Source organism: Heptranchias perlo, unplaced genomic scaffold (assembly GCF_035084215.1).
Source record: "Heptranchias perlo isolate sHepPer1 unplaced genomic scaffold, sHepPer1.hap1 HAP1_SCAFFOLD_1834, whole genome shotgun sequence".
In the NCBI taxonomy this organism is placed as follows: domain Eukaryota; kingdom Metazoa; phylum Chordata; class Chondrichthyes; order Hexanchiformes; family Hexanchidae; genus Heptranchias; species Heptranchias perlo.
In genome coordinates, this window is record NW_027139114.1 from 1 (window position 1) to 21,348 (window position 21,348).

General features: G+C 55.6%; 1 long non-coding RNA gene across 1 annotated transcript; it reads right to left on the reverse strand.

The window, feature by feature from the left end:
• Nucleotides 1–4,465: 4,465 nt before the first annotated feature.
• On the reverse strand, nt 4,466–8,209 carry LOC137309841 (uncharacterized). Its single transcript, XR_010960007.1, has 2 exons — nt 8,112–8,209; nt 4,466–4,746 (listed from the first exon to the last, which is right to left on the reverse strand). It is a non-coding gene; the product is annotated as an uncharacterized lncRNA (long non-coding RNA).
• Nucleotides 8,210–21,348: the final 13,139 nt, after the last annotated feature.

Below are 21,348 nucleotides of genomic sequence, written 5' to 3' on the forward strand. Positions count from 1 at the left end.
TCCCTGAAGGCGGCGGAACAGGTAGATAAGGTGGTAAAGAAGGCATATGGGATACTTGCCTTTATTAGCCGAGGCATAGAATATAAGAGCAAGGAGGTTATGATGGAGCTGTATAAAACACTGGTTAGGCCACAGCTGGAGTAGTGTGTGCAGTTCTGGTCGCCGCACTACAGGAAGGATGTGATCGCTTTGGAGAGGGTGCAGAGGAGATTCACCAGGATGTTACCAGGGCTGGAGCGCTTCAGCTATGAAGAGAGACTGGGAAGATTGGGTTTGTTTTCCTTGGAGCAGAGGAGGCTGAGGGGGGACATGATTGAGGTGTACAAAATTATGAGGGGCATAGATAGGATGGATACAAGGAGCTTTTTCCCTTGTTGAGGGTTCTATAACAAGAGGGACATAGATTCAAGGTAAAAGGCGGGAGGTTTAGAGGGGATTTGAGAAAGAACTTTTTCACCCAGAGGGTGGTTGGAGTCTGGAACTCACTGCCTGAGAGGGTTGTGGAGGGAGGAACCCTCACAACATTCAAGAAGCATTTGGATGAGCACTTGAAATGCCATAGCATACAAGGCGACGGACCAAATGCTGGAATATGGGATTAGAGTCGACAGGGCTGATGGCCGGCGCGGACACGATGGGCCGAAGGGCCTCTATCCGTGCTGTATAACTCTATGACTCGAAGATCACCCCTTAACCTCCGACTCTCCAGGGAAAAAAGTCCCAGTCTGCCCAACCTCTCCCTGTAAGTCAAACCATCAAGTCCCGGCGGCATCCTCGTAAATCTTTTCTGCACTCTTTCTCGACAGGATTCGCGAAGACGTGGCAGTCGTGGCGCCAATATAATATGTAATGTGAGTTGTTCTGAAATTCAATATAAGTAACACCCGTGACAAACCCTCAAACACCCTTGTGCATCCCCTTCATGCTCACGACAGGTTTGCCTTACGCTGCCTGCTGCACACATATGCGATGCATGCCCCCTGTGGCTGCAGCAGGGGTGGTGGCAGGTCGAGTGAGGCTGGCCGTGAGGGAGATGCACGAGAGGGTGAGTGTGAGAGAGAGAGAGAGAGAGAGCCGTGAGATTGCATGAGGACTGGGTTGAGTGGTAGTGGCGGGGTGAGTCCTGGCGAGGTGAGCGAGCGCAGGTCAGATGAGGATGGGGTTTGAGTGGGTGTGAGGGGTGATGTGACAGAGTAGTGTTGGCAGTGCCGAAGGAGATGTGGGGTGGGGGGACGTTGATGTGGCAGACGGAGTGCAGGGGGAATGAGTAAGTGCACTCACTGCGGCTGACCGACTGCAGTCATTGGAGCGCCTCCAATGTATGTATTGATACCTGGAGTGAGGGATCATTAAACTGGGAGCAGCCTTCCCCCCCCTGGGCTGCTCCGGGCTGTCATCTTCGCTATTGGTTGCAGCATCTGTCAGTGGAGGAGTGGCCCCTTTAAATGGAGCTCCTCCAGCTGACGGATCTCACTGCGCAGACCAGCAGCGGGGAACCCGGAGGAGGGAAGTGGATCCAATGAGTGGACTGGATGCTGCAATCGCGCGGGGAAACCCACTGATTTGTGATGCGCCCGATAGCCACCCCCCTCGCCCCCGCCGAGAACCCGCAGCCCTGCTGACATCGGGCCCAATGTGTGAGTGAGAGAGATGGGCCGGGAGGAGCATGAAATGCAGCGGATGCTGAGTATATGGATTTGCAGAAGGCGCTTGATGAAGTGCCACAGGAGAGGCTTCTCGGGAAGTGGGATTAAAGGGAATGTTGCTGCACGGACAGAAAGGTGGGGGACCAAAAAAAACCAGAGAGGGTAAAGGGATACTTCTTCCTCTTGGATTGGTTTTTGGGGGGGGAGGGAGAGGTGAATTGAGGGTCAATGTCTCTTGGGGAGAATCTATACCGTCTCATTTGGTTCTCCGTCTGGACAGATGATTCGGAGGGACGAAGGGAGGGATATAATCCTGAGTGATAACAGTCCCGCTCGATGTGGAGAGATATCCAGGGAATCAGACAGCACAGAAGACGGCCATTCGGTCCATCGTGCCTGTGCTGGCTCTTGGAAAGAGCCATCCAATTCGTCCCGTTCTCTCCCCCTCCTCCCTCCCTCCCCCCGCAGCCCTGCCGCCCCCCACCCCCGGTCCAGACAGACAATTCACCCGACGATTTCCTGAGCTTCCGGCGAGAGAGACACACTGGGGAAATCGGTCTCCCCTCCTCAAATTCTGTCTCGCACCAATCCCGAGACAAGCTCGACATTTCAGGCACAAACTCCCATTTCTGTCGTCCCCTTTCACCCCCCTCAGGACGTCCCGCAGAGATTCACGGCCAATGAAGGACTTTCTTGCAGTGTGGTCACTGTTGCAATGTGGGAAACGAGGCAGACATTTTACGCACAGCAAGATCCCACGAACACCAATGTGATAAACGACCAGAAACCATCTGGTTTTATTGATAGTGATGTTGGTTGAGGGATAAATATCGGGGCCCAGGACCCCGGGGAGAACTCCCCCCCCCGGCTCTTCATCCAATAGCGGCCGTGGGATCTTTTACATCCACCCGAGGGGGGCAGACGGGGCCTCGGTTTAATGTCTCCTCCGAAAAAACGGCACCTCCCACAGGGCGGCGCTCCCTCGGCACCGACCCTCCGACATTGCGGCGCTCCCTCGGCACCGGCCCTCCCACAGTGCGGCCCTCCCACAGTGCGGCGCTCCCACAGTGCGGCGCTCCCTCAGTACCGACCCTCCGACAGTGCGGCGCTCCCTCGGGACCGACCCTCCGACAGTGCGGCGCTCCCTCGGTACCGACCCTCCCACAGTGCGGCGCTCCCTCAGCACCGACCCTCCCACAGTGCGGTGCTCCCTCAGTACCGACCCTCCCACAGTGCGGCTCTCCCTCAGTACCGACCCTCCCACAGTGCGGCGCTCCCTCAGCACCGACCCTCCCACAGTGCGGCTCTCCCTCGGTACCGACCCTCCCACAGTGCGGCTCTCCCTCAGTACCGACCCTCCCACAGTGCGGCTCTCCCTCAGTACCGACCCTCCCACAGTGCGGCTCTCCCTCAGTACCGACCCTCCCACAGTGCGGCGCTCCCTCAGCACCGACCCTCCCACAGTGCGGCTCTCCCTCAGTACCGACCCTCCCACAGTGCGGCGCTCCCTCAGCACCGACCCTCCCACAGCGCGGCGCTCCCTCGGTCCCGACCCTCCGACAGCGCGGAGGGGAGAGTGTCTGACACACTGTGCGATGTGGACAGAGACGAGCAGTGACGGGAGTTTGTTGACGAAGTTACTTTATTTGAAGCAGGTTGAGCAAGAAACACGCGATCAGTGCAGGTGGGAAAATCCAAGAGTCCAGTTCCCCCAGGATTCGCCCCCCCCACCTCCTCACGGCCCCTTCCCCATCTCCGGGAGAACAGACAGGGCCACATCGACACACCCGACCGACAAAGACAATCACACCCAGACTGGAGCCCGACATGGGACACACCATCAATGGGAGAGAGAGGAGGGGGTTGGAGGAGTGAGGTGGGGGGAAAATCGTCCCCTCCAAGTCCGCGAGGGACTCGTGCGGCACACCGACACGCGAAGGGTGGAATCCTCGCACGCGTGGCCGTCGGTCCGAGAGGGGGGCTGATCGACCATGGGGGGGAGGGGGGGGGGGGGGGAGGGGGGCGGGGTGGGGGGAGATCACCCTTTGTGGTCAGGCTGAGAGGGGAGGAGAGAAAGGGAGGGAGAGGGAGAGCGGGAAGCAGAGAGACGGAGGGTGTGAGAGAGGGAGGGAGAGGAGGGCAGGGAACAGAGAGACGGAGGGAGTGGGAGGGAGAGGGAGAGGAGGGCGGGGAGCAGGGAGACGGAGGGAGAGGGAGAGGAGGGCGGGGAGCAGGGAGACGGAGGGAGAGGGAGAGCGGGAAGCAGAGAGACGGAGGGTGTGAGAGAGGGAGGGAGAGGAGGGCAGGGAACAGAGAGACGGAGGGAGTGGGAGGGAGAGGAGAGGAGGGCGGGGAGCAGGGAGACGGAGGGAGAGGGAGAGGAGGGCGGGGAGCAGGGAGACGGAGGGAGAGGGAGAGGAGGGCGGGGAGCAGAGAGACGGAGGGAGAGGGAGAGGAGGGCGGGGAGCAGAGAGACGGAGGGAGAGGGAGAGGAGGGCGGGGAGCAGAGAGACGGAGGGAGTGGGAGGGAGAGGGAGAGGAGGGCGGGGAGCAGGGAGACGGAGGGAGAGGGAGAGGAGGGCGGGGAGCAGGGAGACGGAGGGAGAGGAGGGCGGGGAGCAGGGAGACGGAGGAGAGGGAGAGGGAGGGGAGCAGAGAGACGGAGGGAGTGGGAGAGAGAGGGAGAGGAGGGCGGGGAGCAGAGAGACGGAGGGAGTGGGAGAGAGAGGGAGAGGAGCAGGGAGACGGAGGGAGTGGGAGAGAGAGGGAGAGGAGGGCGGGGAGCAGAGAGACGGAGGGAGTGGGGGAGAGAGGGAGTGGGAGGGCGGGGAGCAGAGAGACGGAGGGAGTGGGAATGTTTGAAGACCTGGTGCACGATCGCGAGGAGGGAGTGGAAGACCGGACCTGGACCCAAACACGGAACGAACACACGGAATTTAATGTTGAATCATTTCGATCAGCGAGAGAGAATGAACGAGAGAGAAACAATGAGAATGAAGCTGTCTTTCACGGAGTGAGAGATCACGGCTGGGGGGGCAGCTCAGCGAAACTGGAGAACACTGACACGCAGTCCAATCACATCCTTCCCAATCTCAGTCACCTGGAATCGAGAGAAAAACACAGTGATTATAGATCAGAGCAGGGAGAGAGTGCGGGGTCTCAGACCCCCCTCTCTCAGGGAGATATCTGCACTGACTGTGTCTCTCAGTCCCCTCTCTCTCAGGAGATATCTGTACACTGACTGGTGTCTCTCAGTCCCTCTCTCTCAGGGAGATATCTGTACACTGACTGGTGTCTCTCAGTCCCCTCTCTCTCAGGGAGATATCTGTACACTGACTGGTGTCTCTCAGTCTCCCCTCTCTCTCAGGGAGATATCTGTACACTGACTGGTGTCTCTCAGTCCCCTCTCTCTCAGGGAGATATCTGTACACTGACTGGTGTCTCTCAGTCTCCCCTCTCTCTCAGGGAGATATCTGTACACTGACTGGTGTCTCTCAGTCCCCTCTCTCTCAGGGAGATATCTGTACACTGACTGGTGTCTCTCAGTCCCTCTCTCTCAGGGAGATATCTGCACACTGACTGGTGTCTCTCAGTCCCTCTCTCTCAGGGAGATATCTGTACACTGACTGGTGTCTCTCAGTCCCCTCTCTCTCAGGGAGATATCTGTACACTGACTGGTGTCTCTCAGTCCCCTCTCTCTCAGGGAGATATCTGTACACTGACTGGTGTCTCTCAGTCCCCTCTCTCTCAGGGAGATATCTGTACACTGACTGGTGTCTCTCAGTCCCTCTCTCTCAGGGAGATATCTGCACACTGACTGGTGTCTCTCAGTCCCTCTCTCTCAGGGAGATATCTGTACACTGACTGGTGTCTCTCAGTCCCCTCTCTCTCAGGGAGATATCTGTACACTGACTGGTGTCTCTCAGTCCCCTCTCTCTCAGGGAGATATCTGTACACTGACTGGTGTCTCTCAGTCCCCTCTCTCTCAGGAGATATCTGTACACTGACTGGTGTCTCTCAGTCCCCTCTCTCTCAGGGAGATATCTGTACACTGACTGGTGTCTCTCAGTCCCCTCTCTCTCAGGGAGATATCTGTACACTGACTGGTATCTCTCAGACCCCCCTCTCTCAGGGAGATATCTCTGCACTGACTGGTGTCTCTCAGTCCCCTCTCTCTCAGGGAGATATCTGTACACTTACTGGTGTCTCTCAGTCCCCTCTCTCTCAGGGAGATATCTGCACACTGACTGGTGTCTCTCAGTCCCCCCTCTCTCTCTCAGGGAGATATCTGTACACTGACTGGTGTCTCTCAGTCCCCTCTCTCTCAGGGAGATATCTCTGCACTGACTGGTATCTCTCAGTCCCCCCCTCTCTCAGGGAGATATCTGTACACTGACTGGTATCTCTCAGTCCCCCCCTCTCTCAGGGAGATATCTGTACACTGACTGGTGTCTCTCAGTCCCCTCTCTCTCAGGGAGATATCTGTACACTGACTGGTGTCTCTCAGTCCCCTCTCTCTCAGGGAGATATCTGTACACTGACTGGTGTCTCTCAGTCCCCCCTCTCTCTCTCAGGGAGATATCTGTACACTGACTGGTGTCTCTCAGTCCCCCCCTCTCTCAGGGAGATATCTGTACACTGACTGGTGTCTCTCAGTCCCCGCTCTCTCAGGGAGATATCTGTACACTGACTGGTGTCTCTGAGCCCCCTCTATCTCAGGGAGATATCTGTACACTGACTGGTGTCTCTCAGTCCCCTCTCTCTCAGGGAGATATCTCTACACTGACTGGTGTGTCTCAGTCGCCCCTCTCAGGGAGATATCTGTACACTGACTGGTGTCTCTCAGTCCCCTCTCTCTCTCAGGGAGATATCTGTACACGGACTGGTGTCTCTCAATCCTCTCTCTCTCAGCGAGATATCTGCTCAGTAATTGGTGTCTCTCAGATCCCCCTCTCCCAGGGAGATATCTGAACACTGACTGGTGTCTCTCAGGGAGATATCTTTACACTGACTGGCATCTCAGTCCCTTCTCTCACAGTGAGAGATCTGTACACTGACTGGTGTCTCTCAGTCCCCTCTCTCTCAGGGAGATATCTGTACACTGACTGGTGTCTCTCAGTCCCCTCTCTCTCAGGGAGATATCTGTACACTGACTGGTGTCTCTCAGTCCCCTCTCTCTCTCAGGGAGATATCTGTACACTGACTGGTGTCTCTCAGTCCCTCTCTCAGGGAGATATCTCGACACTGACTGGTGTGTCTCAGTCCCCTCTCTCTCAGGGAGATATCTGTGCACTGACTGGTGTCTCTCAGTCCTCTCTCTCAGGGCGATATCTGTGCACTGACTGGTGTCTCAGACCCCCCTCTCTCAGGGAGATATCTGTACACTGACTGGTGTCTCAGTCCCCTCTCTCTCAGGGAGATATCTGCACACTGACTGGTGTCTCTCAGTCCCTCTCTCTCAGGGAGATATCTGTACACTGACTGGTGTCTCTCAGTCCCTCTCTCTCAGGGAGATATCTGTACACTGACTGGTGTCTCTCAGTCCCCTCTCTCTCAGGGAGATATCTGTACACTGACTGGTGTGTCTCAGTCCCCTCTCTCTCAGGGAGATATCTGTGCACTGACTGGTGTCTCCTAGTCCCCTCTCTCTCAGGGAGATATCTGTACACTGACTGGTGTCTCTCAATCCTCTCTCTCTCGGAGATATCTGTACACTGACTGGTGTCTCTCAGTCCCCTCTCTCTCCGGGAGATATCTGTACACTGACTGGTGTCTCTCAGTCCCCTCTCTCTCAGGGAGATATCTGTACACTGACTGGTGTCTCTCAGTCCCCTCTCTCTCAGGGAGATATCTGTACACTGACTGGTGTCTCTCAGTCCCTCTCTCTCAGGGAGATATCTGTACAGACTGGTGTCTCTCAGTCCCTCTCTCTCAGGGAGATATCTGTACACTGACTGGTGTCTCTCAGTCCCCTCTCTCAGGGAGATATCTGTACACTGACTGGTGTCTCTCAGTCCCTCTCTCTCAGGGAGATATCTGTGCACTGACTGGTGTCTCTCAGTCCCCTCTCTCAGGGAGATATCTGTACACTGACTGGTGTCTCTCAATCCTCTCTCTCAGGGTGATATCTGTACACTGACTGGTGTCTCTCAGTCCCCTCTCTCTCAGGGAGATATCTGTACACTGACTGGTGTCTCTCAGTCCCCTCTCTCTCAGGGAGATATCTGTACACTGACTGGTGTCTCTCAGTCCTCTCTCTCTCAGGGTGATATCTGTACACTGACTGGTGTCTCTCAGTCCCCTCTCTCAGGGAGATATCTCGACACTGACTGGTGTCTCTCAGTCCCCTCTCTCTCAGGGTGATATCTGTACACTGACTGGTGTCTCTCAGTCCCTCTCTCTCAGGGAGATATCTGTACACTGACCGGTGTCTCTCAGTCCCCGTGGTGGGCGATTGTTACTCACCGTGGTGACGCGGCAGATCTGACCCTTGAACTCGGGCCTGTAGCAGGCTCCGCTGAGGGGACATTTCTCAATCGGTTTCCCTCTGAAACAAGAAAAATTTGTCCCGTCAGAGGCGAGGGGAAGGGACAAAGTCGTGGCCTTTTCGAAGGGAAGGAGGACGTTGCGTTTCCATGGGCCCCTTTCACCCCCTCAGGACGTCCCAAAGCGATTTACAGCCAATGACGGACTTTCCGGAGTGTGGTCACTCTTGTCATGTGGGAAACGAGGCAGACAATTTACGCACAGCAAGATCCCACAAACACCAATGTGAGAAATGACCCAGAAACCATCTGTTTTTTTTTTTCTCAAAGTGTTGTTGGTTGAGGGGATAAATATCGGGGTCCAGGACCCCCCGGGGAGAACTCCTCTCCCCCCCCCCCACCCCCCCAATGCTCTTCATCCAATAGTGGCCGTGGGATCTTTTACATCCACCCGAGAGGTTGGGGGGGGGCAGACGGGGACCCTCGGTTTAACGTCTCGTCCGAAAGACGGCACCTCAAAGAGGGGAGGAGCGGGAGGGCGAAGGCCGGAGGTGAGGAGGGACGAGATTTGATCGAGGTGATCAAAACCAGGAAGGGTCTGGACAGAGTCGAGAGAGAGAAAGAGAGAGAGAGAGAGAGAAAAACTGTTCCCATTGGGGGGGAAGGGTCGGGAACCAGAGGAGACACATTTAAGGTGATTGGTGAAAGAACCATAGAATCATAGAAGTTCACAACATGGAAACAGGCCCTTCGGCCCAACATGTCCATGTCGCCCAGTTTATGCCACCAAGCTCGTCCCAATTGCCTGCACTTGGCCCATATCCCTCTATACCCATCTTACCCATGTAACTTGGTAGGGTGGTAAATAGCGAGGAGGATAGCCTCAGTCTGCAGGACGATATAGATGGGTTGGTCAGATGGGCGGAACAGTGGCAAATGGAATTTAACCCGGAAAAGTGCGAGGTGATGCACTTTGGAGGGACTAACAAGGCAAGGGACTGCACAATGAATGGGAGGACCCGAGGCAAGACAGAGGGTCAGAGGGATCTTGGTGTGCAAGTTCACAGATCCCTGAAGGCGGCGGAACAGGTAGATAAGGTGGTAAAGAAGGCATATGGGATACTTGCCTTTATTAGCCGAGGCATAGAATATAAGAGCAAGGAGGTTATGATGGGGCTGTATAAAACACTGGTTAGGCCACAGCTGGAGTACTGTGTGCAGTTCTGGTCGCCGCACAACAGGAAGGATGTGATCGCTTTGGAGAGGGTGCAGAGGAGATTCACCAGGATGTTACCAGGGCTGGAGCGCTTCAGCTATGAAGAGAGACTGGGAAGATTGGGTTTGTTTTCCTTGGAGCAGAGGAGGCTGAGGGGGGACATGATTGAGGTGTACAAAATTATGAGGGGCACAGATAGGATGGATGCTAAGGAGCTTTTTCCCTTCGTTGAGGGTTCTATAACAAGGGGGCATAGATTCAAGGTAAAAGGCGGGAGGTTTGGAGGGGATTTGAGAAAGAACTTTTTCACCCAGAGGGTGGTTGGAGTCTGGAACTCACTGCCTGAGAGGGTTGTGGAGGCAGGAACCCTCACAACATTCAAGAAGCATTTGGATGAGGACTTGAAATGCCATAGCATACAAGGCTACGGACCAAATGCTGGAATATGGGATTAGAGTGGACAGGGCTGATGGCCGGCGCGGACACGATGGGCCGAAGGGCCTCTATCCGTGCTGTATAACTCTATGACTCGAAGATCACCCCTTAACCTCCTACTCTCCAGGGAAAAAAGTCCCAGTCTGCCCAACCTCTCCCTGTAAGTCAAACCATCAAGTCCCGGCGGCATCCTCGTAAATCTTTTCTGCACTCTTTCTCGACAGGATTCGCGAAGACGTGGCAGTCGTGGCGCCAATATAATATGTAATGTGAGTTGTTCTGAAATTCAAAAAAAGTAACACCCGTGACAAACCCTCAAACACCCTTGTGCATCCCCTTCATGCTCACGACAGGTTTGCCTTACGCTGCCTGCTGCACACATATGCGATGCATGCCCCCTGTGGCTGCAGCAGGGGTGGTGGCAGGTCGAGTGAGGCTGGCCGTGAGGGAGATGCACGAGAGGGTGAGTGTGAGAGAGAGAGAGAGAGAGAGAGCCGTGAGATTGCATGAGGACTGGGTTGAGTGGTAGTGGCGGGGTGAGTCCTGGCGAGGTGAGCGAGCGCAGGTCAGATGAGGATGGGGTTTGAGTGGGTGTGAGGGGTGATGTGACAGAGTAGTGTTGGCAGTGCCGAAGGAGATGTGGGGTGGGGGGGCGTTGATGTGGCAGACGGAGTGCAGGGGGAATGAGTAAGTGCACTCACTGCGGCTGACCGACTGCAGTCATTGGAGCGCCTCCAATGTATGTATTGATACCTGGAGTGAGGGATCATTAAACTGGGAGCAGCCTTCCCCGCCCTGGGCTGCTCCGTGCTGTCATCTTCGCTATTGGTTGCAGCATCTGTCAGTGGAGGAGTGGCCCCTTTAAATGGAGCTCCTCCAGCTGACGGATCTCACTGCGCAGATCAGCAGCGGGGAACCCGGAGGAGGGAAGTGGATCCAATGAGTGGACTGGATGCTGCAATCGCGCGGGAAACCCACTGATTTCACCGGGCGCGTCACCCACGCGCCCGATAGCCACCCCCCTCGCCCCCGCCGAGAACCCGCAGCCCTGCTGACATCGGGCCCAATGTGTGAGTGAGGGAGATGGGCCGGGAGGAGCATGAAATGCAGCGGATGCTGAGTATATGGATTTGCAGAAGGCGCTTGATGAAGTGCCACAGGAGAGGCTTCTCGGGAAGTGGGATTAAAGGGAATGTTGCTGCACGGACAGAAAGGTGGGGGACCAAAAAAAACCAGAGAGGGTAAAGGGATACTTCTTCCTCTTGGATTGGTTTTTGGGGGGGGGAGGGAGAGGTGAATTGAGGGTCAATGTCTCTTGGGGAGAATCTATACCGTCTCATTTGGTTCTCCGTCTGGACAGATGATTCGGAGGGACGAAGGGAGGGATATAATCCTGAGTGATAACAGTCCCGCTCGATGTGGAGAGATATCCAGGGAATCAGACAGCACAGAAGACGGCCATTCGGTCCATCGTGCCTGTGCTGGCTCTTGGAAAGAGCCATCCAATTCGTCCCGTTCTCTCCCCCTCCTCCCTCCCTCCCTCCCCCCACAGCCCTGCCGCCCCCCACCCCCGGTCCAGACAGACAATTCACCCGACGATTTCCTGAGCTTCCGGCGAGAGAGACACACTGGGGAAATCGGTCTCCCCTCCTCAAATTCTGTCTCGCACCAATCCCGAGACAAGCTCGACATTTCAGGCACAAACTCCCATTTCTGTCGTCCCCTTTCACCCCCCTCAGGACGTCCCGCAGAGATTCACGGCCAATGAAGGACTTTCTTGCAGTGTGGTCACTGTTGCAATGTGGGAAACGAGGCAGACATTTTACGCACAGCAAGATCCCACGAACACCAATGTGATAAACGACCAGAAACCATCTGGTTTTATTGATAGTGATGTTGGTTGAGGGATAAATATCGGGGCCCAGGACCCCGGGGAGAACTTCCCCCCCCCCCCGGCTCTTCATCCAATAGTGGCCGTGGGATCTTTTACATCCACCCGAGAGGGGCAGACGGGGCCTCGGTTTAATGTCTCCTCCGAAAAACGGCACCTCCCACAGGGCGGCGCTCCCTCGGTACCGACCCTCCGACAGCGCGGCGCTCCCTCGGTACCGACCCTCCGACAGTGCGGCGCTCCCTCGGTACCGACCCTCCGACAGTGCGGCGCTCCCTCAGTACCGACCCTCCGACAGTGCGGCGCTCCCTCAGTACCGACCCTCCGACAGTGCGGCGCTCCCTCAGTACCGACCCTCCCACAGTGCGGCTCTCCCTCAGTACCGACCCTCCGACAGTGCGGCGCTCCCTCAGCACCGACCCTCCGACAGTGCGGCGCTCCCTCAGTACCGACCCTCCGACAGTGCGGCGCTCCCTCAGTACCGACCCTCCCACAGTGCGGCTCTCCCTCAGTACCGACCCTCCCACAGTGCGGCGCTCCCTCAGCACCGACCCTCCCACAGTGCGGCGCTCCCTCAGAACTGACCCTCTCACAGTGCGGCTCTCCCTCAGTACCGACCCTCCCACAGTGCGGCGCTCCCTCAGCACCGACCCTCCCACAGTGCGGCGCTCCCTCAGTACCGACCCTCCGACAGTGCGGCGCTCCCTCGGTACCGACCCTCCCACAGGGCGGCGCTCCCTCGGTACCGACCCTCCCACAGTGCGGCGCTCCCTCGGTACGGACCCTCCCACAATGCGGCGCTCCCTCAGCACCGACCCTCCCACAGTGCGGCTCTCCCTCAGTACCGACCCTCCCACAGTGCGGCGCTCCCTCAGAACTGACCCTCCCACAGTGCGGCACTCCCTCAGTACCGACCCTCCCACAGTGCGGCGCTCCCTCAGAACTGACCCTCCCACAGTGCGGCTCTCCCTCAGTACCGACCCTCCCACAGTGCGGCTCTCCCTCAGTACCGACCCTCCCACAGTGCGGCGCTCCCTCAGCACCGACCCTCCCACAGTGCGGCTCTCCCTCAGTACTGACCCTCCCACAGTGCGGCTCTCCCTCAGTACCGACCCTCCCACAGTGCGGCTCTCCCTCAGTACCGACCCTCCCACAGTGCGGCTCTCCCTCAGTACCGACCCTCCGACAGTGCGGCTCTCCCTCAGCACCGACCCTCCCACAGCGCGGCGCTCCCTCGGTACCGACCCTCCGACAGTGCGGAGGGGAGAGTGTCTGACACACTGTGCGGTGTGGACAGAGACGAGCAGTGACGGGAGTTCGTTGACGAAGTTACTTTATTTGAAGCAGGTTGAGCAAGAAACACGCGATCAGTGCAGGTGGGAAAATCCAAGAGTCCAGTTCCCCCAGGATCCGCCCCCCCACCTCCTCACGGCCCCTTCCCCATCTCCGGGAGAACAGACAGGGTCACATCGACACACCCGACCGACAAAGACAATCACACCCAGACTGGAGCCCGACATGGGACACACCATCAATGGGAGAGAGAGGAGGGGGTTGGAGGAGTGAGGTGGCCGGGGGGGAAATCGTCCCCTCCAAGTCCGCGAGGGACTCGTGCGGCACACCGACACGCCAAGGGTGGAATCCTCGCACGCGTGGCCGTCGGTCCGAGAGGGGGCTGATCGACCATGGGGGGGGGGGGGAGGGGCGGGGTGGGGGGAGATCACCCTTTGTGGTCAGGCTGAGAGGGGAGGAGAGAAAGGGAGGGAGAGGGAGAGCGGGAAGCAGAGAGACGGAGGGTGTGAGAGAGGGAGGGAGAGGAGGGCAGGGAACAGAGAGACGGAGGGAGTGGGAGGGAGAGGGAGAGGAGGGCGGGGAGCAGGGAGACGGAGGGAGAGGGAGAGGAGGGCGGGGAGCAGGGAGACGGAGGGAGAGGGAGAGGAGGGCGGGGAGCAGGGAGACGGAGGGAGAGGGAGAGGGAGAGGGCGGGGAGCAGAGAGACGGAGGGAGTGGGAGAGAGAGGGAGAGGAGGGCGGGGAGCAGGGAGACGGAGGGAGTGGGAGAGAGAGGGCGGGGAGCAGAGAGACGGAGGGAGTGGGAGAGAGAGGGAGAGGAGGGCGGGGAGCAGGGAGACGGAGGGAGTGGGAGAGAGAGGGCGGGGAGCAGAGAGACGGAGGGAGTGGGAGAGAGAGGGAGAGGAGGGCGGGGAGCAGAGAGACGGAGGGAGTGGGAGAGAGAGGGAGAGGAGGGCGGGGAGCAGAGAGACGGAGGGAGTGGGGGAGAGAGGGAGAGGAGGGCGGGGAGCAGAGAGACGGAGGGAGTGGGGGAGAGAGGGAGTGGGAGGGCGGGGAGCAGAGAGACGGAGGGAGTTTGAAGACCTGGTGCAGGATCGCGAGGAGGGAGTGGAAGACCGGACCTGGACCCAAACACGGAACGAACACACGGAATTTAATGTTGAATCATTTCGATCAGCGAGAGAGAATGAACGAGAGAGAAACAATGAGAATGAAGCTGTCTTTCACGGAGTGAGAGATCACGGCTGGGGGGGCAGCTCAGCGAAACTGGAGAACACTGACACGCAGTCCAATCACATCCTTCCCAATCTCAGTCACCTGGGAATCGAGAGAAAAACACAGTGATTATAGATCAGAGCAGGGAGAGAGTGCGGGGTCTCAGACCCCCCTCTCTCAGGGAGATATCTGTACACTGACTGGTGTCTCTCAGTCCCCTCTCTCTCAGGGAGATATCTGCACACTGACTGGTGTCTCTCAGTCCCCTCTCTCTCAGGGAGATATCTGTACACTGACTGGTGTCTCTCAGTCCCCTCTCTCAGGGAGATATCTGTACACTGACTGGTGTCTCTCAGTCCCCTCTCTCTCAGGGTGATATCTGTACACTGACTGGTGTCTCTCAGCCCCTCTCTCTCAGGGAGATATCTGTACACTGACTGGTGTCTCTCAGTCCCCTCTCTCTCAGGGAGATATCTGTACACTGACTGGTGTCTCTCAGTCCCTCTCTCTCAGGGAGATATCTGTACACTGACTGGTGTCTCTCAGTCCCTCTCTCTCAGGGTGATATCTGTACACTGACTGGTGTCTCTCAGTCCCCTCTCTCAGGGAGATATCTGTACACTGACTGGTGTCTCTCAGTCCCCTCTCTCTCAGGGAGATATCTGTACACTGACTGGTGTCTCTCAGTCCCCTCTCTCTCAGGGAGATATCTGTACACTGACTGGTGTCTCTCAATCCTCTCTCTCAGGGAGATATCTATACACTGACTGGTGTCTCAGTCCCCTCTCTCTCAGGGAGATATCTGAACACTGACTGGTGTCTCTCAGTCCCCTCTCTCTCAGGGAGATATCTGTACACTGACTGGTGTCTCTCAGTCCCCTCTCTCTCAGGGAGATATCTGTACACTGACTGGTGTCTCTCAATCCTCTCTCTCAGGGAGATATCTGTACACTGACTGGTGTCTCTCAGTCCCCTCTCTCAGGGTGATATCTGTACACTGACTGGTGTCTCTCAGTCCCCTCTCTCAGGGAGATATCTGTACACTGACTGGTGTCTCTCAGTCCCCTCTCTCAGGGAGATATCTGTACACTGACTGGTGTCTCTCAGTCCCCTCTCTCTCAGGGAGATATCTGTACACTGACTGGTGTCTCTCAGTCCCCTCTCTCTCAGGGAGATATCTGTACACTGACTGGTGTCTCAGTCCCCTCTCTCAGGGAGATATCTGTACACTGACTGGTGTCTCTCAGTCCCCTCTCTCAGGGAGATATCTGTACACTGACTGGTGTCTCTCAGTCCCCTCTCTCAGGGAGATATCTGTACACTGACTGGTGTCTCTCAGTCCCCTCTCTCAGGGAGATATCTGTACACTGACTGGTGTCTCTCAGTCCCCTCTCTCTCAGGGAGATATCTGCACACTGACTGGTGTCTCTCAGTCCCTCTCTCTCAGGGAGATATCTGTACACTGACTGGTGTCTCTCAGTCCCCTCTCTCTCAGGGAGATATCTGTACACTGACTGATGTCTCTCAGTCCCCTCTCTCTCAGGGAGATATCTGCACACTGACTGGTGTCTCTCAGTCCCCTCTCTCTCAGGGAGATATCTGTCCACTGACTGGTGTCTCTCAGTCCCCTCTCTCTCAGGGAGATATCTGTACACTGACTGGTGTCTCTCAGTCCCCTCTCTCTCAGGGAGATATCTGTACACTGACTGGTGTCTCTCAGTCCCCTCTCTCTCAGGGAGATATCTGTACACTGACTGGTGTCTCTCAGTCCCCTCTCTCTCAGGGAGATATCTGGACACTGACTGGTGTCTCTCAGTCCCCTCTCTCAAGGAGATATCGGTACACTGACTGGTGTCTCTCAGTCCCCTCTCTCTCAGGGAGATATCTGTACACTGACTGGTGTCTCTCAGTCCCCTCTCTCTCAGGGAGATATCTGTACACTGACTGGTGTCTCTCAGTCCCCTCTCTCTCAGGGAGATATCTGTACACTGACTGGTGTCTCTCAGTCCCCTCTCTCTCAGGGAGATATCTGCACACTGACTGGTGTCTCTCAGTCCCCTCTCTCTCAGGGAGATATCTGTACACTGACTGGTGTCTCTCAGTCCCCTCTCTCTCAGAGAGATATCTGTGCACTGACTGGTGTCTCCTAGTCCCCTCTCTCTCAGGGAGATATCTGTCCACTGACTGGTGTCTCTCAGTCCCTCTCTCTCAGGGAGATATCTGTACACTGACTGGTGTCCCTCAGTCCCCTCTCTCTCAGGGAGATATCTGTACACTGACTGGTGTCTCTCAGTCCCCTCTCTCTCAGGGAGATATCTGTACACTGACTGGTGTCTCTCAATCCTCTCTCTCTCAGGGAGATATCTGTACACTGACTGGTGTCTCTCAGTCCCCTCTCTCTCAGGGAGATATCTGTACACTGACTGGTGTCTCTCAATCCTCTCTCTCTCGGAGATATCTGTACACTGACTGGTGTCTCAGTCCCCTCTCTCAGGGAGATATCTGTACACTGACTGGTGTCTCTCAGTCCCTCTCTCAGGGAGATATCTGTACACTGACTGGTGTCTCTCAGTCCCCTCTCTCTCAGGGAGATATCTGTACACTGACTGGTGTCTCTCAGTCCCTCTCTCTCAGGGAGATATCTGTACACTGACTGGTGTCTCTCAGTCCCCTCTCTCAGGGAGATATCTGTACACTGACTGGTGTCTCTCAGTCCCCTCTCTCTCAGGGAGATATCTGTACACTGACTGGTGTCTCTCAGTCCCTCTCTCTCAGGGAGATATCTGTACACTGACTGGTGTCTCTCAGTCCCCTCTCTCAGGGAGATATCTGTACACTGACTGGTGTCTCTCAGTCCCTCTCTCTCAGGGAGATATCTGTACACTGACTGGTGTCTCTCAGTCCCCTCTCTCAGGGAGATATCTGTACACTGACTGGTGTCTCTCAATCCTCTCTCTCAGGGTGATATCTGTACACTGACTGGTGTCTCTCAGTCCCCTCTCTCAGGGAGATATCTGTACACTGACTGGTGTCTCTCAATCCTCTCTCTCAGGGAGATATCTGTGCACTGACTGGTGTCTCTCAGTCCCCTCTCTCTCAGGGAGATATCTGTACACTGACTGGTGTCTCTCAGTCCCCTCTCTCTCAGGGAGATATCTGTACACTGACTGGTGTCTCTCAGTCCCCTCTCTCTCAGGGAGATATCTGTACACTGACTGGTGTCTCTCAGTCCCCTCTCTCTCAGGGAGATATCTGTACACTGACTGGTGTCTCTCAGTCCCTCTCTCTCAGGGAGATATCTGTACACTGACTGGTGTCTCTCAGTCCTCTCTCTCTCAGGGAGATATCTGTACACTGACTGGTGTCTCTCAGTCCCACTCTCTCAGGGAGATATCTGTGCACTGACTGGTGTCTCTCAATCCTCTCTCTCTCGGAGATATCTGTACACTGACTGGTGTCTCTCAGTCCCCTCTCTCTCAGGGAGATATCTGTACACTGACTGGTGTCTCTCAGTCCCCTCTCTCTCAGGGAGATATCTGTACACTGACTGGTGTCTCTCAGTCCCCTCTCTCTCAGGGAGATATCTGTACACTGACTGGTGTCTCTCAGTCCCCTCTCTCTCTGAGATATCTGTACACTGACTGGTGTCTCTCAGTCCCCTCTCTCTCAGGGAGATATCTGTACACTGACTGGTGTCTCTCAGTCCTCTCTCTCTCAGGGAGATATCTGTACACTGACTGGTGTCTCTCAGTCCCCTCTCTCTCTCGGAGATATCTGTACACTGACTGGTGTCTCTCAGTCCCCTCTCTCTCAGGGAGATATCTGTACACTGACCGGTGTCTCTCAGTCCCCTCTCTCAGGGAGATATCTGTACACTGACTGGTGTCTCTCAGTCCCCTCTCTCTCTCTCAGGGAGATATCTGTACACTGACTGGTGTCTCTCAGTCCCCTCTCTCAGGGAGATATCTGTACACTGACTGGTGTCTCTCAGTCCCCTCTCTCAGGGAGATATCTCGACACTGACCGGTGTCTCTCAGTCCCCGTGGTGGGCGATTGTTACTCACCGTGGTGACGCGGCAGATCTGACCCTTGAACTCGGGCCTGTAGCAGGCTCCGCTGAGGGGACATTTCTCAATCGGTTTCCCTCTGAAACAAGAAAAATTTGTCCCGTCAGAGGCGAGGGGAAGGGACCAAGTCGTGGCCTTTTCGAAGGGAAGGAGGACGTTGCGTTTCCATGGGCCCCTTTCACCCCCTCAGGACGTCCCAAAGCGATTTACAGCCAATGACGGACTTTCCGGAGTGTGGTCACTCTTGTCATGTGGGAAACGAGGCAGACAATTTACGCACAGCAAGATCCCACAAACACCAATGTGAGAAATGACCCAGAAACCATCTGTTTTTTTTTTTCTCAAAGTGATGTTGGTTGAGGGGATAAATATCGGGGTCCAGGACCCCCCGGGGAGAACTCCTCCCCCCACCCCCCCCCCCAATGCTCTTCATCCAATAGTGGCCGTGGGATCTTTTACATCCACCCGAGAGGTTGGGGGGGGGCAGACGGGGACCCTCGGTTTAACGTCTCGTCCGAAAGACGGCACCTCAAAGAGGGGAGGAGCGGGAGGGCGAAGGCCGGAGGTGAGGAGGGAGGAGATTTGATCGAGGTGATCAAAACCAGGAAGGGTCTGGACAGAGTCGAGAGAGAGAGAGAGAGAAAAACTGTTCCCATTGGGGGGGGAAGGGTCGGGAACCAGAGGAGACACATTTAAGGTGATTGGTGAAAGAACCATAGAATCATAGAAGTTTACAACATGGAAACAGGCCCTTCGGCCCAACATGTCCATGTCGCCCAGTTTATGCCACCAAGCTAGTCCCAATTGCCTGCACTTGGCCCATATCCCTCTATACCCATCTTACCCATGTAACTTGGTAGGGTGGTAAATAGCGAGGAGGATAGCCTCAGTCTGCAGGACGATATAGATGGGTTGGTCAGATGGGCGGAACAGTGGCAAATGGAATTTAACCCGGAAAAGTGCGAGGTGATGCACTTTGGAGGGACTAACAAGGCAAGGGACTGCACAATGAATGGGAGGACCCGAGGCAAGACAGAGGGTCAGAGGGATCTTGGGGTGCAAGTTCACAGATCCCTGAAGGCGGCGGAACAGGTAGATAAGGTGGTAAAGAAGGCATATGGGATACTTGCCTTTATTAGCCGAGGCATAGAATATAAGAGCAAGGAGGTTATGATGGAGCTGTATAAAACACTGGTTAGGCCACAGCTGGAGTACTGTGTGCAGTTCTGGTCGCCGCACAACAGGAAGGATGTGATCGCTTTGGAGAGGGTGCAGAGGAGATTCACCAGGATGTTACCAGGGCTGGAGCGCTTCAGCTATGAAGAGAGACTGGGAAGATTGGGTTTGTTTTCCTTGGAGCAGAGGAGGCTGAGGGGGGGCATGATTGAGGTGTACAAAATTATGAGGGGCACAGATAGGATGGATACTAAGGAGCTTTTTCCCTTCGTTGAGGGTTCTATAACAAGGGGGCATAGATTCAAGGTAAAAGGAGGGAGGTTAAGAGGGGATTTGAGAAAGAACTTGTTCACCCAGAGGGTGGTTGGAGTCTGGAACTCACTGCCTGAGAGGGTTGTGGAGGCAGGAACCCTCACAAGAAGCATTTGGATGAGCACTTGAAATGCCATAGCATACAAGGCTACGGACCAAATGCTGGAATATGGGATTAGAGTAGACTGGGCTTGATGGCCGGCGCGGACACGATGGGCCGAAGGGCCTCTGTCCGTGCTGTATAACTCTGACTCTATAACTGTCCAAATGCTTTTTAAAAGACAAAATTGTACCCGCCTCTACTACTACCTCTGGCAGCTCGTTCCAGACACTCACCACCCTTTGAGTGAAAAAATTGCCCCTCTGGACCCTTTTGTATCTCTCCCCTCTCACCTTAAATCTATGCCCCCTCGTTATAGACTCCCCTACCTTTGGGAAAAGATTTTGACTATCGACCTTATCTATGCCCCTCATTATTTTATAGACTTCCATAAGATCACCCCTAAACCTCCTACTCTCCAGGGAAAAAAGTCCCAGTCTCTCCAACCTCTCCCTATCAGTCAAACCATCAAGTCCCAGTAGCATCCTAGTAAATCTTTTCTGCACTCTTTCTAGTTTAATAATATCCTTTCTATAATAGGGTGACCAGAACTGTACACAGTATTCCAAGTGTGGCCTCACCAATGCCCTGTACAACTTCAACAAGACATCCCAACTCCTGTATTCAATGTTCTGACCAATGAAACCAAGCATGCTGAATGCCTTCTTCACCACCCTATCCACCTGTGACTCCACTTTCAAGGAGCTATGAATCTGTACTCCCAGATCTCTTTGTTCTATAACTCTCCCCAACGCCCTACCATTAACGGAGTAGGTCCTGGCCCGATTCGATCGACCAAAAATGCATCACCTCACATTTATCTAAATTAAACTCCATCTGCCATTCATCGGCCCACTGGCCCAATTTATCAAGATCCCGTTGCAATCCTAGATAACCTTCTTCACTGTCCACAATGCCACCAATCTTGGTGTCATCTGCAAACTTACTAACCATGCCTCCTAAATTCTCAGCCAAATCATTAATATAAATAACAAATAACCAGAGGGTGAGATGAGGAGAAACCTTTCTCCCCACAGCGAGTGGTTGGGATCTGGAATTCACTGCCTGAGGGGGTGGGAGAGGCAGATTCAATCATGGCCTTCAAAAGGGAACTGGATAAACACGCGCAGGGGAAAAAATGCGCAGGGGAAAAAATGCGCAGGGGAAAAAGGGATTCGCTGGATCGCTCTCGCAGAGAGCCGGCAGGGACTCGAGGGGCCGAGCGGCCTCCTCCCGCGCTGTGACCCTCTCTCTGGTCCCAGTTGGGCAAATCCCTCAGGTCCCGTTCCCTACCTGTAAATGGGCCTGTAGGACGCAGCACAGATATCGAACGGGTTGTGCATGTCGTAGTTGATCTGATGGGCGTCTGTTGGTGTCTTCTCACAAGCAGCAAGAATCTTACGGGTCTGGGGGAGGGAGAGACACACAATGCACAAGTTAAAATTCATCACTCCCTCCCCCACGCCCCCCCTCTCCCCGCCTCCCTCCCCCCCGCCCCCCGCCTCCCTCCCCA